This window comes from Bos javanicus, chromosome X (genome assembly GCF_032452875.1).
Source record: "Bos javanicus breed banteng chromosome X, ARS-OSU_banteng_1.0, whole genome shotgun sequence".
NCBI classification, from domain to species: Eukaryota; Metazoa; Chordata; class Mammalia; order Artiodactyla; family Bovidae; genus Bos; species Bos javanicus.
Window position 1 is genome coordinate 60,755,330 of NC_083897.1, and position 16,948 is coordinate 60,772,277.

Genomic DNA, 16,948 nt, shown 5'->3' on the forward strand with positions numbered 1-16,948 from the left:
AATTATGGTGTTGGAGAAGACTCTTGAGAGTCCCTTGGACTGCAAGGAGATTCAATCAGTCCATCCTAAAGGAGACCAGTCTTGGGTGTTCACTGGAAGGACTGATGCTGAAGCTGAAACTCCAATACTTTGGCCATCTCATGGGAAGAGTTGACTCATTGGAAAAGACCCTGATGCTGGGAGGGATTGGGGGCAAGAGGAGAAGGGGACAACAGAGGATGAGATGGCTGGATGGCATCACCGACTCAATGGATATGAGTTTGAGTGAACTCCGGGAGTTGGTGATGGACAGGGAGGCCTGATGTGCTGCGATTCATGGGGTCGCAAAGAGTTGGACATGACTGAGGGGCTGAACTGAACTGAACTGAAACTATGGTGGAGGTAATGAAGATAATGGTGACCTCCTTCAAAAGGCCCCATGCATGCACGGCTACACTCAGTGCCCCCACCCTGAAGCAGGCTACCACCAACCCACACCTCTGCTGGAGACTCCTGGACACTCCTAGACAAGTCTGGGTCGGTCTCTTGTGGGGTCACTGCTCCTTTTTCCTGGGTCATGGTGCACACAACGTTCTGTTTGTGTCCTCCAAGAGTCTATTTCCTAGTCCTGTGTAAGTTCTGGCAGCTCTATGGTAGGATTAATGGTGACCTCCTCCAAGATGGTTTATGCCATACCTAAGTCTGCTGCACCCAGGGCCCCTGCCCTTGCGGCAGTCCATTGCTGACCCGTACCTACACAGGAGACACTCAAACCCAGTTCTGTCTCAGTCTCTGTGAGGTCTCTGGGTCCTGGTGCACACAAGGTTTGTTTGAGCCCTCTGAGTGTCTCTTGTGGAGATGGGGTGTGACTCTAAATGTGAATTCGCCCCTCCTAACATCTTGCTGGGGCTTCTCTGCCCTTAGACGTGGGGTATCTCCTCAAGGTCGCTTTAGCATCACCATCTTGCTGGGCTTCTCTGACCTTGGACGTGGGGTATCTCCTCAGGGCTGCTCCAGCGCCGCACAGCCATGGAAACCAGTATTGGCCAACACGCTCCTGTATTCTTGCCTGGAGAACCCTGCTCCCTGACAGAGAAGCCTGGCAGGCCAGTCTCCAGGGTCACAAAGAGTAGGACACTACCGAAGTGACCCCACATGCAGAGGCGCAAGACTTTTTTTGCCTGTGGCAGCTTTGCCCCAGTGAGAGTTGAGGGTGAAGCTGCAACAGCTGCTTGGCCTGCGGGGACCCTGGCAGCACCAAGTGTGCAGGGACACAGACTGCCTCCACCACAGGAGTTATGGCCCCATCAGAGTCTTTTTTCAAGCCTCTTGTAGCTGGCGATCAGAAAGCCTATTTGGCCAGTCTTTCTCCATAGCTCCACCCGTTCAGGCACTTAGAGGGCTTCCTAGCCTGGGGACCTTCTCTGTTGTTTGGCACATCAGGCACATATAGGGGCCCCCCTGGCTGGGGTCCTACTCTGTAGTTCAGTGCGTCAGGTGCTTGCTGGGCCAGCCTCTCTATTGTTCAGCTGCCAATGCTGGCACTGCGGGGAGAGAGAGGCTATGGTGATGTCTCCACCCCCAAACGTGACTCAGCAGTATTGCCTAGCTTCCATGGCTGCCTGGCTTTCCTCCACAGGCGTTTCCCACCACAGTCTCCTCCCTCACATCCCCTTGATTAGTCTCTCCACAGTCAACAGCAGCCCTCGCTTTGGGATTGCTCCACAATCCCTAAACTCCAGCTACCAGCTGCTGCACCTTCCAGGGGATCTGCATCCCTGTCTTGGGTAAGTATGGTTGTAAGGACTGTCTGATTCTCATTCCATTTAGGCTGCCACAGGTCAGCTGTTTCACTCTCAACCTTGAATGTTTCTCCTCTGACTCAGACAATTGCCCTGATGTGGGGATCCGACCCTTGCTTCAGTTCCCCCACCTACCGAGGGCAGGTCCAGTCCTACTAACACTCCTGTTTTCCCACCTAGTTCCTTTATCCTACTGAGTTTTGTGTGGGTCTATATATTCTTTTCTGCTGGTCAGGTACTCCTGTCCTCTCTCAGCTGGTGTTCTGCATGCACTTCTGTGTCTGAAGGTGTATTCCTGATGTATCCGTGGAGAGAGATGTACTCCATGTCCACCTATTCCTCTGCCATCTTGTTCTCCTGTATGAATTTTTAAAACAGTTTCAAAAACCAGGAAATTAGAAAATTGAAATGTGTGTGAAATTTTTGTTTTGCCAGTTCTGTACTATATTTCAGTCCCCATTTATATATTTAAATGTTTGATTAACTAGGATATGTGGAAAATATGTAAATAAACTGGGATACATGGGGAAAGTGTAAGAGAGGTAGTGGATGGGTATATCAGTTTCTTCACTCTATCTGTTGCATATCACACATAAACTGCTTCTGAAGAACTCCATAGTACATATTGGGAGAATGAGAATAAACTGGGAAATGAAATTGCTAGGAAAATAATTCAGAACTCACGAACTCTGTCATGACTGACCTAGAGAAAACACTACAGCTGGGGTCAAGAGGTTGGAATTTTGTAGATCCTCTTAGCTTTTCTCTCATTGTTTTGCTGAGAGTCACATCCTTCACAGATTTCTACATCCAATAACAGTGGTACTGATAAATTCTTTTTAACTTTAAAATTTTTTATGGATATATTCATGAGTTGCAATATTATATTTGTTCAGGTTTACAACATAGTGATTCAGTTGTTTTATATATTATACTCTGTTTACATTTATTAATAGATAATTGGTATATTTCTCTGTGCTGTACAGCATATCCCTGTTGCTTAAAGTTCAAAATGAATAGTTTAAAATATAATGAAATAGTAAGTTCTAATGAAAACCATTGTAAATTAAAAAGGACTGAAATCGCAGAGTGCTTTCTCTTTCTCCAAGGATGTAGTAAGCTTGAAATCAATCTTTTAAAAAAGAAATAGGAGAATAGAATTATGGACAGGGGGAAAGGGGAGGAGAGGGAGAGATGCATGGAAAGAGTAACATGGAAATTTACATTATCATATGTAAAATAGATAGCCAATGGGAATTTGCTGTATGGCTCAGGAAACTCAAACAGGGGCTCTGTATCAACCTAGAGGGGTGGGATGGGGAGGGAGTTACAAAAGAAAGGGGATATATGTATACCCTAGGCTGATTCATGTTGAGGTTTGACAGAAAACAGCAAAATTCTGTAAAGCAATAATCCTTCAATAAAAAATTAATAAAAAAATAAAAAATATCTCAAAATAAACAAAAATAAAATGAATAGGAAAATCACCAACTAGTTTGAAATTCAGCAATACACTTATAGAAATAAAAATGTTAATGCACCAAGAAGAAAACATAAGGGACATTACATTCAGTAAATACTATCATAAGCAATAGCAGTCAAATACGTGAGGTAGAAGAAGGAGTCATCTTATTTCTTTTATTGCTGAACATCCTTCTCCACCTTATTTTGATGCAAGGAGCTAGAGACATGTCCCACAACAAGAAATGGATGCATGCATGTGCGCTAAGTCTCTTCAGTTGTGTCCCGCTCTTTGTGACCCTATGAACTGCTGCCCACCAGGCTCCTCTGTCCCTGGGAATTATCCAGGAAAGAATACTGGAGTGGGTTTCCATGCCCTCCTCCAGGGAACCTTCTCCATCTAGGGACAGAACCTGGGTCTCCTGTGTCTCCTGCATTGCTGGCAGGTTCTTTACTACCGGTACCACCTGGGAAGACCCAAGAAATGGATGTGTGCATGCTAAGCCGCTTCAGTCGTGTCTGACTCTTTGAGACCCCATGGATTGTAACCCGCTAGGCTCCTCTGTCCATGGGACTTTACAGCAAGAATACTGGAGTGGGGTGCCATGCCTTTCTCCAGGGCATCTTCCCAATCCAGGGGTTGAATCCATGGCTCTTATGTTTCCCACGTAAGAAGGCAGGTTCTTTACCACTAGCACCACCTGGGAAGCCCCAAGAAATGGATGCCTGTACTTAAATCGCCATGGTTAACAGCAGGTGCTTGAATGGAAAAACATCAGGGAAACTATCACCCCACGTTCCCGCTCCATCTCTAGGCTGAGTGTCACAGGAAGGTTGTTATTTGTTCAGCCCTCCTCACTCTACCATACGTTTGGCCAATTGCTTTATCTCATGGGCTACCAGTCCCTCATTGGCTGCTACTGTGGAGACTGTGGCTATGTTCGCTGTCACTGGATTATCCCATCATCCCTGCAAGTTTGCAATTCAGTCAGGATTTTTGGTTTCTTTCTTTTTTTTTTTTTTTTAAAGCAAAATGTTCTAGGTTGCAAACAAAAAATAGGATCAGAGAAATCTGGATAAGGTAATTTCCAGAAGATATGGTGCTGGATTCCAGAAATTTAAAATTTTCTTATTTTACACTGTGTTTGAGTCCTATTTTACACATGGAAGTGAATTGGGATTGAAGGAATAGAATGTGTAAATGTGATTTTTATATCTGCTACTGCTGGTGCAGTGGTAAAGAATCTGACTGCCAATGCAGGAGATGAAAGAGACACAGCTTCTATCCCTTGGTCAGAAAGATGCCCTGGAGTAGGAAATGACAACCCAGTTCACTATTCTTGCTTGGAAAATTTCAAGGAGATAGGAGCCTGGCGGGCTCAACTCTTTGCAGACCCTATGGACTGTAGCCCACTAGGCTCCTCTCTCCATGGGATTCTCCAGGAAAGAATACTGGAGAGGGTTGCCATGCCCTCCTCCCGGGGATCTTTATGACCCAGGGATGGAACCTGCCTCTCCTGTGACTCCTGCATTGCAGGCGGATTCTTTTCTGCTGAGCCACCCGGGAAGACCACACTGTTTTTTATCGGTTGCTATACCCCATATAAAAATCTCTGGATTATACCTAAATATAGATGGGAGAATGAAAATGGAAAAGGCCAATGAAACTTTTAGGGAAAGAATTTTGACCATAAAGATCCCTAAAATCATTGAGAAACCACGAATAGAAATAACCATTTAGTAAAGTGACGAGTTGCAATACGTTAAGAAAAAGTACACGATTTTCCATCGAACAAGTGACACAACCGACACATATTGAAGCAAAGTTAATGAGGTTTTTAATGTTTTCTTTGGGGTAGAAATGTTTTAAAGATTAAATGTAGGGCCTAAAGGGAGAACCCTTAAGTCTGGTTTGTGATGGTCAGACAGTCCTGAGACAGTTCATCTGCAGGTGTGGTATCTGATGAGCGACTTGGTGGCCTGGGTTATGGAATACTTGCTGAGCACCCCAGGCAACAGAAGATGCACAGCTGCCTCGATGTCTTCGTGCGTGATGGTTCGGCGCTTGTTGTTGCGGGCCAGGCGCCCGGCCTCTTCGGCAATCTGCTCAAACATACCTTTCACAAACAAATCCAGGATGTTCACGGAGTCGTGGGAAAGACTCAGGCCTGTATGTACTTGCCTCAGCACCCTAGGGAAATAGGTAGCAAAACTTGAGAAATTGTCGTGATGGCAGTGCCGGTGACGGCGACGGCGGCCCTTAGCTGTCTTCTGCTTTGCCTTTTTTGGTTCCGCATCATACGGCTCTGGTTTGAAGGTCTCCGCTTTTGCCATATCCGTTTCAGAGGGCTCAATTTCGGAGGTGCCATTTTCTTTGGTGATCACGTCTTCCTCATAGCTGTCAGAGGATGGTTTGGACATGGTAGAGCCACCGTTCCCCATAGCTCAGCCCAGAAGAACAGTGAGGGCGTTGAAGGCCGTTGGCCGAATTTATAGGCCCTGCTTTCCCTGATGTCACAGACACTGTCCATATCTGATTGGATGCAAGGCAGGTAGGCCTGTTACTATGGCAGCCCATGTCACGTGACACTGGACGGCCCACCTCCCAACTCCTGCCGCCCCCCTCCCCCACGTTTAATCCCAGTCAGCCGAACTCACCTGGTGGCTCTGACGGTAAACTGTCTGTCTACAATGCAGGAGACCTGGTTCGATCCCTGGGTCGGGAAGATTCCATGGCGAAGGAAATGGCAACCCACTCCAGCACTCTTGCCTAGAAAATCCCATGGACGGAGGAGCCTGGTGTCCATGGGGTCGCAAAGAGTCGGACACGACTGAGCGACTTCACTTTCACTTTCAGCTAAACTCAGTGAAAGTCACCTAAGTTGAAAAATGAAATAATCAGTTAGAACTTCCTGAGAGAGTATGACAGACCTCCATAACTCCAGCTCTTTCAGGCATCAGAGTGACTCAGGTCACTTGGTGGACATTTTACTCCAACACAGTATCTTCTCCTGATTGACCTTCAGTGGCATGAGCAGAATGTCCTGGCTTCCTCAGCAGAGTGCTCCTGAAAATCATAGGAATTAAATAAACAGCTATTATCTACAAAATTTATCAAAACCAATGATCAGTATGAAGAGAATGACAAAATCCCAGTCTCCAAATACAGAACACAGACATAGGAATACTTACACATGCACACTAAAAATATTTAACATTTTGCAAATTATAAGTTGTTTTCTTAAACATTATTTAGGTCCCCCAAATACCACACATACTGGAATTGATTAATGATTTATAGTGGTTATTTCTCAAAAAATGATCACTCTTATTGCTGAAAAGTCACTAGGATGAGAGAAAATGAATAAAAAAAGAGAGAAATAAAACACCTAGAAATAAATGTACCTAAGGTGGTGAAAGACCTGTACTTAGAAAAAATAAGACCCTGATCAAAGAATGTGAAGATAATACAAACAGAGGGAAAGGTTTACCTTGTTTATGGATTGGAAGAATTCATATTGTTAAAATAAACATGCTATCCAAGGCAATCCACATACTCAATGTAATTGCTATGAAAATACCAGGGCATTTTTCACAAAACTAGAACAGACAATTTTAAATTTTGTATGGAAAATGAAAGACCCTGAATCACCAAAACCATCTTAAGGAAGAAGATCAGAACTGGAGGAATAAGGTTCCCTGACTTTGAACTATATCAGAAAACTACATTAATCCAATCAGTATAGTATTGGCACAAAAACAGACATGTGGAACAGAAGAGAGAGCCCAGAAACAAACCTATGTGCTTATGGTCAATTAATCTATAATAAAAAAGACAAGAATATACAGTGGAGAGAAGACAATCTCTTCAATAAGTGATGCTGGCATAACTGGATAGCTACATGCAATAAAGTAAAATGAGAACATTCTCTAACAGCATATACAAAAATAAACTCAAAATGGTCTAAAGACCTAAATATAATACATATATTATGTAGGAAGTCATTTTAAGAAACAGAATCCATTAGATATTTTAATGAGCTGTGTTTCTTTCACATTTGTAAATTCAGAAATTAAGTGAACACATCAGGTATAAAAAAACATTAAAAATACAAAACAATGGGTTTTAAAGAGATAACTGGGACCTCAAAGGTCTCTGATATACAGGAAATCGAGAATGGAGAAGGGAAAAGCAGTTTGATGTTGAAGACTGGAAGGGGGAGTAACACTAGTAATTATTCACTTCAGTTGATGATTAAGGAAATAAGAGAGCCTATGAGTAATCACCTTGCAATGTTGTGGTTCATTGTAAAGGCAAAATAAGGGAAATGGCTTCACGGCTGAGTTAACAACTGCAAGTCTCAACTCACGGATGATGGTGTTGATAGGATAGGCATACCCCATTCAGAAATCTTTTCAACATTACCATTGTTTATGGATTCACTTATAAAGAGGACCCCAACACAACATAGAAGTTAAGTGCAACAAAAAATTCAGGAAAAAAACTCATTTCACACTGCCTAGAATCAGAAGTTTCTACCCTAACTCATTCAGATGATCTAATGTAATTCTTTTCCAGCCCTTATTCTCTTGTTTTTGAAGTGGAAAACCATCATGGTTTTCAGCTTAACATCCTAGGGATGGCGAGGGCATTCATCAAAGAAGCTAAAAAGTTCATGTTGACTCCATGTCAGCCAAGGAGGGACTCAAACTGGTAGCCACAGTCACTGAGCCGCCCTACAGCGAGGTTATCCTGACTAAACCAAAAATGGTCTTCCTGGGGTGTTCGGGTCTGGTTACAGTAGTGTAAGAAGTATGATTATTTATCTATATTATTGTTCATTTTATAAAACTAATTAAGATCATTTAAATATTATATAAGTATTAGAAAATGGCCAAATAGTAAAGAATCCACTTGCAATGCAGGAGACTCAGGTTCAATCCCTGGGTCGGAAGATCCCCTGAAGTAGGCCATGGAATCCCACTTCAGTGTTCTTGCTTGGAAAATTCCATGGGCAGAAGAGCGAGGCAGGCTACAGTCCATGGAGTCACAAAGAGTCAGACACGACTGAGTGACTAATACTTTCAACACTTTCAAGTATTCTAGAGCTCCTGTACAAAATGCTAGTGATTGGGTCAGTTAAACACATTCATTTATTGTCTCATACTTTTGGAGGCTCTAAGTCCAAATCAAGGTTTCATCTGAGTTGGATCTTACACAAGGTGTGAATGCATAAGGGGCCTCCATTCCTGGCCTCTTTCCTTGGCTTGTAAATAGCTGATATCTCCCTATACCTCCCCACATTTTCTTTCCTATATGTATATATCTATGTCTGATTTTCCCTTTTCCAGTTCAGTTCAGTTCATTTCAGTTGCTCAGTCATGTCTGACTCTTTGCGACCCCATGAACCACAGCACGCCAGGCCTCCCTGTCCATCACCAACTACCGGAGTCCACCCAAACCCATGTCCATTGTGTCAGTGATGCCATCCAACCATCTCATCCTCTGTCAGCCCCTTCTCCTCCCGCCCTTAATCTTTTCCAACATCAGGGTCTTTTCCAATGAGTCAGCTCTCTGCATCAGGTGGCCAAAGTATTAGAGTTTCAGCTTCAACATCAGTCCCTCCAATGAACACCCAGGTCTGATCTTTAGGATGGACTGGTTGGATCTCCTTGCAGTCCAAGGGACTCTCAAGAGTATTCTTCAACACCACAGTTCAAAAGCATCAATTCTTTCGTGCTCAGCTTTCTTCATAGTCCAACTCTCACATCCATACATGACCACTGGAAAAACCATGGCCTTGACTAGACGGACCTTTGTTGACAAAGTAATGTCTCTGCTTTTTAATATGCTATCTAGGTTGGTCATAACTTTCCTTCCAAGGAGCAAGCGTCCTTTAATTTCATTGCTGCAGTCACCATCTGCAGTGATTTTGGAGCCCAGAAAAGTAAAGTCAGCCACTGTTTCCACTGTTTCCCCATCTATTTGCCATGAAGTGATGGGACTGGATGCCGTGATCTTAGTTTTCTGAATGATGAGCTTTAAGCCAACTTTTTCACTCTCCTCTTTCACTTTCATCAAGAGGCCCTTTCCCTTTTTATATGGCTATAACTCATTTGGATTAAGACCTACTCTAATGAACATATTTTAACTTGATTACTTGGACTGCAAGGAGATCTAACCAGTCCATCCTAAAGGAGACCAGTCTTGGGTGTTCACTGGAAGGACTGATGCTGAAGCTGAAACTCCAGTACTTTGGCCACCTCATGCGAAGAGTTGACTCACTGGAAAAGACCCTGATGCTTGGAGGGATTGGGGGCAGGAGGAGAAGGGGACGACAGAGGATGAGATGGCTGGATGGCATCACCAACTCAATGGATGTGAGTTTGAGTGAACTCCGGGAGTTGGTGATGGACAGGGAGGCCTGACGTGCTGCGATTCATGGGGTCGCAAAGAGTCGGACACGACTGAGTGACTGAACTGAACTGAACTGAAACTATGGTAGAGGTAATGAAGATAATGGTGACCTCCTTCAAAAGATCCCATGCATGAACTGCTACACCCAGTGCCCTCAACCCTGCAGCAGGCTACCACCAACCCACACCTCTGCTGAAGACTACTGGATACCCCCAGACAAGTCTGGGTCGGTCTCTTGTGGGGTCACTGCTCCTTTTTCCTGGGTCATGGTGCACATGATATTCTGTTTGTGTCCTCCAAGAGTCTATTTCCTAGTCCTGTGTAAGTTCTGGCAGCTCTATGGTGGGATTAATGGTGACCTCCTCCAAGATGGTTTATGCCATACCCAAGTCTGCTGCACCCAGCCATACCCAAGTCTGCTGCACCCAGAGCCCCCGTCCCTATGGCAGTTCACTGCTGACCCCTACCTCCACAGGAGATGCTCAAACACAGTTCTGTCTCAGTCTCTGTGGGGTCTCTGGGTCCTGGTGCACACAAGGTTTGTTTGAGCCCTCTGAGCGTCTCTGGTGGGAATGGGGTTTGATTCTAACCACGAATGCAAAAAAGTAAAATGGCCATCTGAGGAGGCTTTACAAATAACTGTGAAAAGAAGAGAAGTGAAAGGTAAAGGAGAAAAAGAAAGATATACCCATTTGAATGCAGAGTTCCAAAGAATAGCAAGGAGAGATAAGAAAGCCTTCCTCAGCGATCAATGCAAAGAAATAGAGGAAAACAGCAGAATGGGAAAGACTCTTCAAGAAAATTAGAGATACCAAGGGAACATTTCCTGCAAAGATGCACACAATAAAGGACAGAAATGGTATGGACCTAACAGAAGCAGAAGATATTAAGTAGAGGTGGCAAGAATCCTGAGAACTATATAAAAAAGATCTACATGACCCAGATAATCATGATGGTGTGATCACTCACCTAGAGCTAGACATCCTGGAATGTGAAGTCAAGTGGGCCTTAGGAAGCATCACTATGAACAAAGCTAGTGGAGGTGATGGAATTCCAGTTGAGCTATTTCAAATCCTAAAAGATGATGCCGTAAAAGTACTGCACTCAATATGCCAGCAAATTTGGAAAACTCACCAGTGACTACGGGACTGGAAAAGATCAGTTTTCATTCCAATCCCAAAGAAAGGCAATGCCAAAGAATGCTCAAACTACCGCACAATTGCACTCATCTCACACTCTAGTAAAGTAACTCTCAAAATTCTCCAAGTCAGGCTTTAACAGTACTTGAACGGTGAACTTCCAGATATTCAAGCTGGTTTTAGAAAAGGCAGAGGTCAAATTGCCAACATCTGCTGGATCATCGAAAATGCAGGAATTTCAGAAAAACATCTACTTCTGCTTTATTGACTATGCCAAAGCATTTGACTGTGTGGACCACATAAAACTGTGGAAAATTCTTCAGGAGATTGGAATACCAGACCAACTGACCTGCTTGTTGAGAAATCTGTATACAGGTCAGGAGGCAACAGTTAGAACTGGACATGGAACAACAGACTGGTTCCAAATCTCGAAAGTCGTATGTCAAGGCTGTATATTGTCACCCTGCTTATTTAACTTCTATGCAGAGTACATCATGAGATATGCTGGGCTGGATGAAGCACAAGCTGAAATCAAGATTGCCGGGAGAAATATCAATAACCTCAGATATGCAGATGACATCACCCTTATGGCAGAAAGCGAAGAACTAAAGAGCCTCTTGATGAAAGTGAAAGAGGAGGGTGAAAAAGTTGGCCTAAACTCAACATTCAGAAAACGAAGATCATGGCATCTGGTCCCATCACTTCATGGCAAATAGATGGGGGAACAGTGACAGACTTTATTTTGGGGGCTCCAAAATCACTGCAGATGGTGACTGCAGCCATGAAATTAAAAGATGTTTTCTCCTTGGAAGAAAAGTTATGAACAACCTAGCCAGCATATTAAAAAGCAAAGACATTATTTTACCAACAAAGGTCCATCTAGTCAAGGGTATGGTTTTTCAAGTAGTCATGTATGGATGTGAGAGTTGGACTATAAAGAAAGCTGAGCACTGAAGAATTGATACTTTTGAACTGTGGTGTTGGAGAAGACTCTTGAGAGTCCCTTGGACTGCAAGGAGATCCAACCAATCCATCCTAAAGGAAATCAGTCCTGAATATTCATTGGAAGGACTGATTCTGAATCTGAAACTCCAATACTTTGGCCACCTGATGCAAAGAACTGACTCATTAGAAAAGATCCTGATGCTGGGAACAAATGAAGGCGGGAGGAGAAGGGGACGATAGAGGATGAGATGGTTGGATGGCATCACTGACTCAGTGGACTTGAGTTTGAGTAAACTCCGGGAGTTGGTGATGGACAGGGAGGCCTGGAGGGCTGAAGTCTGTGGGGTCAGAAAGGGTCAGACACGACTGAGCAACTGAACTGAGCTGAACTGAAGTGATCATAACCTCCCAGAGCCCAGTCCCTGTTCCTCTCCCCACCTCAAAGTTATAAGCAGAAATGTTTAAAGAGTCACTCACCATCTACATGGAGCTGGGTATCATATGCCCAAGTACTTAAGATGACTTTGTCTGCTGTAAGATGGCAGTTCAAGTTTCTCCGGGCCCCGCTGGCCAATGGGTAAACATAAGGTCCCAAAAGCAGTAAAAGGGCTTCCCACGTAGCTCAGTGGTAAAGAATCTGCCTGCCAACGCAGGAAACTCGGGTTTGATCCCTGAGTTGGAAGATCCCCTGGAGGAGGGCGTGGCAACCCACTCTAGTATTCTTGCCTGGAGAATCCCATGGACAGAGGAGTCTGGTGGACTGCAGTCCATGGGGTTGCAAAGAGCCAGACATGACTGAGCCACTGAGCACAAGCAGTAAAAACTCACTGTCACTGATGCCTGTGCCTACCTGTGTGTTACAAAACTTCAATCCTTTGAAGGTTTCCTCCTCTAATTTGTGGAAGAGCCTGACAGTTTTCCCATATTCTGATAGTCCTCTCCTGTTCTTCCATTCCTACTCTACATCGTGGACGTCCGCTGCCCACATGGTCGTGCCAGAGCCCAACCCTACCTGCTGGAGGGAGCCTCTGGCTAATGAGAATATGGAGGCTCCTGCAGGGTTGGGGTGTGGCTCATCATAAGCCACATCCACAGATCTCTTCAAAACCATTATCTTCCAGGTGAATAAATCTTAGGGACTGTCTCCAAACTTCCAGTTCTGGGGCCCAAATGGAGAGCAAATGTCACCTTGGCCTGGTCCTCTACCTTTCTGCCATCCTCTCCCCCACCACCTGGTCCCTGTCTCTGCCCCTCAGGGACCAACAGTATATAGAACCTTCTCCTGAAGATCATTTCTTCCATGAAAGTATAGGGTTGGCCTGACACTGAATGGCTATGCCTCAGACAGTTTCTAAACATTTCTGTATCCCACTTTGAGATCACCTGAGATCCCACGACACTGGACTAGTTCCTCACATCAGATATAGGTTGCCTTCCCCTCACTCTTTCTAATAAGCTTGAGGCATTCTCAACCTTATTCTCCAACCAGAATATTACAGGTAAAATAACTGGGCCTACCTCAGAGCTATAGAGAAATTTTTTTCTTCTGGACATATGTTTCCTTCCTTTACACCTGGTCTGAAAGCTCTGCAAATTTCAAACAGATGGGAGGGGTAAGCAATCAGTTCAATCCTTTGTGATTTAATGGGGGATTTATAGGAAAATAGACATTGTATTGTAGGAGGTTGAAATGGCCATTGGAGGAGGAGACGACTTTGAGTACCTCTTTCTCTCCCTCTAACAAACTAGGTAGTTCTAGACAGGCCTCATTACCTCTCAGAGCTTCTGTTTCCTCTTCTCCAAAATGGGGTTAATCATCACCATCCTGCTAACCTCACAGCATCATGTGACAAATGTTGTGAAAGTGTTTGGAAAAATCAAATGCAAGATGTAAAAATATAAGATCTTTTTTATTACCCTTACACCTAGGTTCAGCCCTGAGGAGGTTGGGGTAGGTTGAGGTAGGATAGGGCTAGTTGGGACATAATCAGCATCTAGTCTCTTTGGAGATGCTGTCTAAACTGTGGGGAAAGATCTAAAAGTAAATCCTTGGCTGAAGACTGGCATAAGACACACATTAATAGTGACATCTGTGGAGCATTTATCAGGGGTCCAAATTCTGGACTACCTGCTTTATCTGTATTATCCTATGTCATCTTCAAAACAACCATGTGAAGTGGGTGCTCTCATTAGTCCTATTTTATTTTATTCTTTTACCAAGAAGCTCTGGCACAAAGAGGTTGAGTAAGTGGCCCCAGGCTAAAAAGGAGCAGAGCTGGGATTTGAACACATGGAGTCTGACCACAGAACCCCACATGCAACCACTCCACTATATGGGCACAGCTTCATTATTTAGAGCCAAATGGCCACTGTGAAGGCTTACCCTGTCACCCGGGACAATTTTGCCACCCAACAGTAGCCAACATTTGAAGGTCATAAAGTCTGAGGCCTGAGCAACAGTGGCCCTTCCCCATCTTAGACCCAGATGTGAATTCTCCTGGGGTATTTGAGAAAAGTCTTTCATATTCAAGGAAAAGAATCAATCATTGAGGGATGGTACTGAACTCAGGAGGTTCTGCCCAGGGGCTAGTTATAGCCCCAAAGTAGAACAGCCTCTGTTCTGGGCTCTGGTCACAGAAGGAAGGTAAGATTCTCCCCTGGGCATCACCCCATAGAGGAAAAAAAATGTATTTTGGACCCCAGCATATATGGAAGGGTATAGGACTCTGAAAGTGAAGGAATTTTTGTGGTTACAGCAGGAGCTGTTTCTTTTTTCTCAGCACTTATTTCCACCTCTTTGCCACTCCTCTCTCAAGAAAGGGGGTGGGGTGGGGGGAAATGGATAAGGAAGGAAGATGATCAACCATTTGGATAGTCTATGTCCTTGTCTTCCAATGTCATCCTCTTCTGCTCTCTCCCACCACACCTTGGAAAGTGATCCTATTAATGGTTCTAACATTGGGATGAGTGTACACATTAAAAGGCATCATTTAGTCCACCTTTCAACCCCCTTCCTTAATGAGTGAAGAAGGTCAATTGTATGGTAATGGATGGTAACTAGACCTTTGGTGGTAATCTCCTTGTAGTGCATACAGATGTTGATTTATAATGTTATATAACTGAAACCTGTAATGTTGTACACCTGAAACTTATATAATGTTATATATCATTTTTATCTCAATTTTAAAAAGGGTATATATGAATCAGAGTATATTTAAAGTAATCTAGAGGCATTGTTGATAAAAAAGTATTCACATTAAAAAAAGGCACCAGATACTTCTGGTTTAAGCATCTTAATAGAGATAATTTGAGTGGCTTCTCCCATTGTAAACTCAAAGAAATGCTGAATAAAGTGTTGGGGGCGGGAACTCACAGCTGGGCCTGAAATAAAGAAAGGGAAATCTCCAGGAGCAAATAGCAAGGAGGGATCTTAATGGCAGACCCCTTAACTTTTGAGCCCTCCAGGGGGAGGTGATGGACCTAGAAGAGATATAGACTAGCTGACAATAGAATATTTATACAGCGCTTGAACTTCTAATTCTATACACTGCTCAACTATCACTCAAGAGTCAGTATGAAATGTAGACATTTTCCAACAAAGACTGAGTCAATTCACCATTCATATGAAAAGACTGAGTCAATTTACCATTCACCAAGACCCTTAAAGCTGGGCTGGTCTTGGGAAAGCTGGCAAGATTTAAAAAGAAAACAAATCCTACCCTTTGACAACCTTTGCTGAGAATTTTACTGGTCTAAGCATTGATGTATAAATGGGTGCTAGAAAGACTAACCATGGCTTTCTTACAATATCCTCTAATATCTTTTAAAAATTTATGTATTTTTTGGTCTGAGCTTTATTGAGTTATAATTCACATACCATATAATTCACCCATTTAAAGTGTACGATTCAATTTTTTTTCAGTATATACACACACACAGTTGTGCAACCATAACCACAATCTAATTTTATTTTTTACCACAATCTAGTTTAAGAACATTCTCATCACCTCAAAAAAAAAAAATCTCTGTACCCATTAAACAGTTACTCCTCATTTTCCCTGTCCCCCAGCTCCTGGAAACCACTAATCTGCTTTCTGTCTACAGCTTTACCTATTGCATGTGCCCTTTTGCGTCTGGCTTCTTTCACTTAGAATAATGTTTTCAAGATTCATCCATGTTGTCACATGTGTTAGTACTTATTTCTTTTTCTAGCTGAATAATATGCCATTGTATGGATACACAACATTTTGCTTATACGTTCTTCAGTTGGTGTACAGTTTCCACCTTTTGGCTATTATGAATACTGCTGCTATGAACAGTCTTGTACAAGTTTTGTGTGAATATACATTTTCATTTCTGTTGGGTACATACATAGGATTAAAATTACTGGAGCATATAATTCTATGTTTAAACATGTGAGGAAAGCCAAACTATTTTCCAAAGTGGCTGCACCATTTTACATCCCCGTTAGCAGTATATGAGGAATCCAAGTTCTCCACATCCTCACCAACATTTGTTATTGTCTGTTTTGATTATGGCCATTCTAGTAGGTATCTCATTGTGGTTTTGAATTGTATTTCCCTGATGGCTAAAGATATTGAGTTTCCCTCTAACATATTTTTATTACAAACTCAACTATCTTACAACATATTACTGTAAGTATTGTTAGAGACTTCACTTTTCAAGAGTATTCTGGGAGAAGCTACTGCTCCCCTTGCTCTCCAGTCCACCCTAACTATGCTACTGCCCTATACCTTTTCAGGATTTGGGGGCTGGAGTGGGATTAGAAAGGCAAATTCTCATGGTCCTTCCAAGATCCATAATAGCTTTCTTTCAACTGCTGCCTTCCATAACAAAGATTATTTCAGAACAAAGATGAATATGGGCTTGTATTTTGGGGTTTTCTGGAGGCCCAGAAGCCATGACTCAAAGAAAATTCCTAGAGAAATATGGCCTCTTTCCTGTGAATTCTTTCTCCTTCAACCCCAAACTAAAATAATCCAAACAGATAATTCATCATTGTGGTCATTCATTGGGCTAAGACTCTCTTATTCTGATACAACTCAGAGTTTCTCCATAACCAAGTTACTATCCTTTACCCTGATAAAAAGAAAAGGAGAGAGGGAGAGAGAGAGAAAGAGACAGAGAATAAAACAAAATGAAAATCTGAATTGCAAGTCCAGCTATGCAAGTCCGTCAAGTTG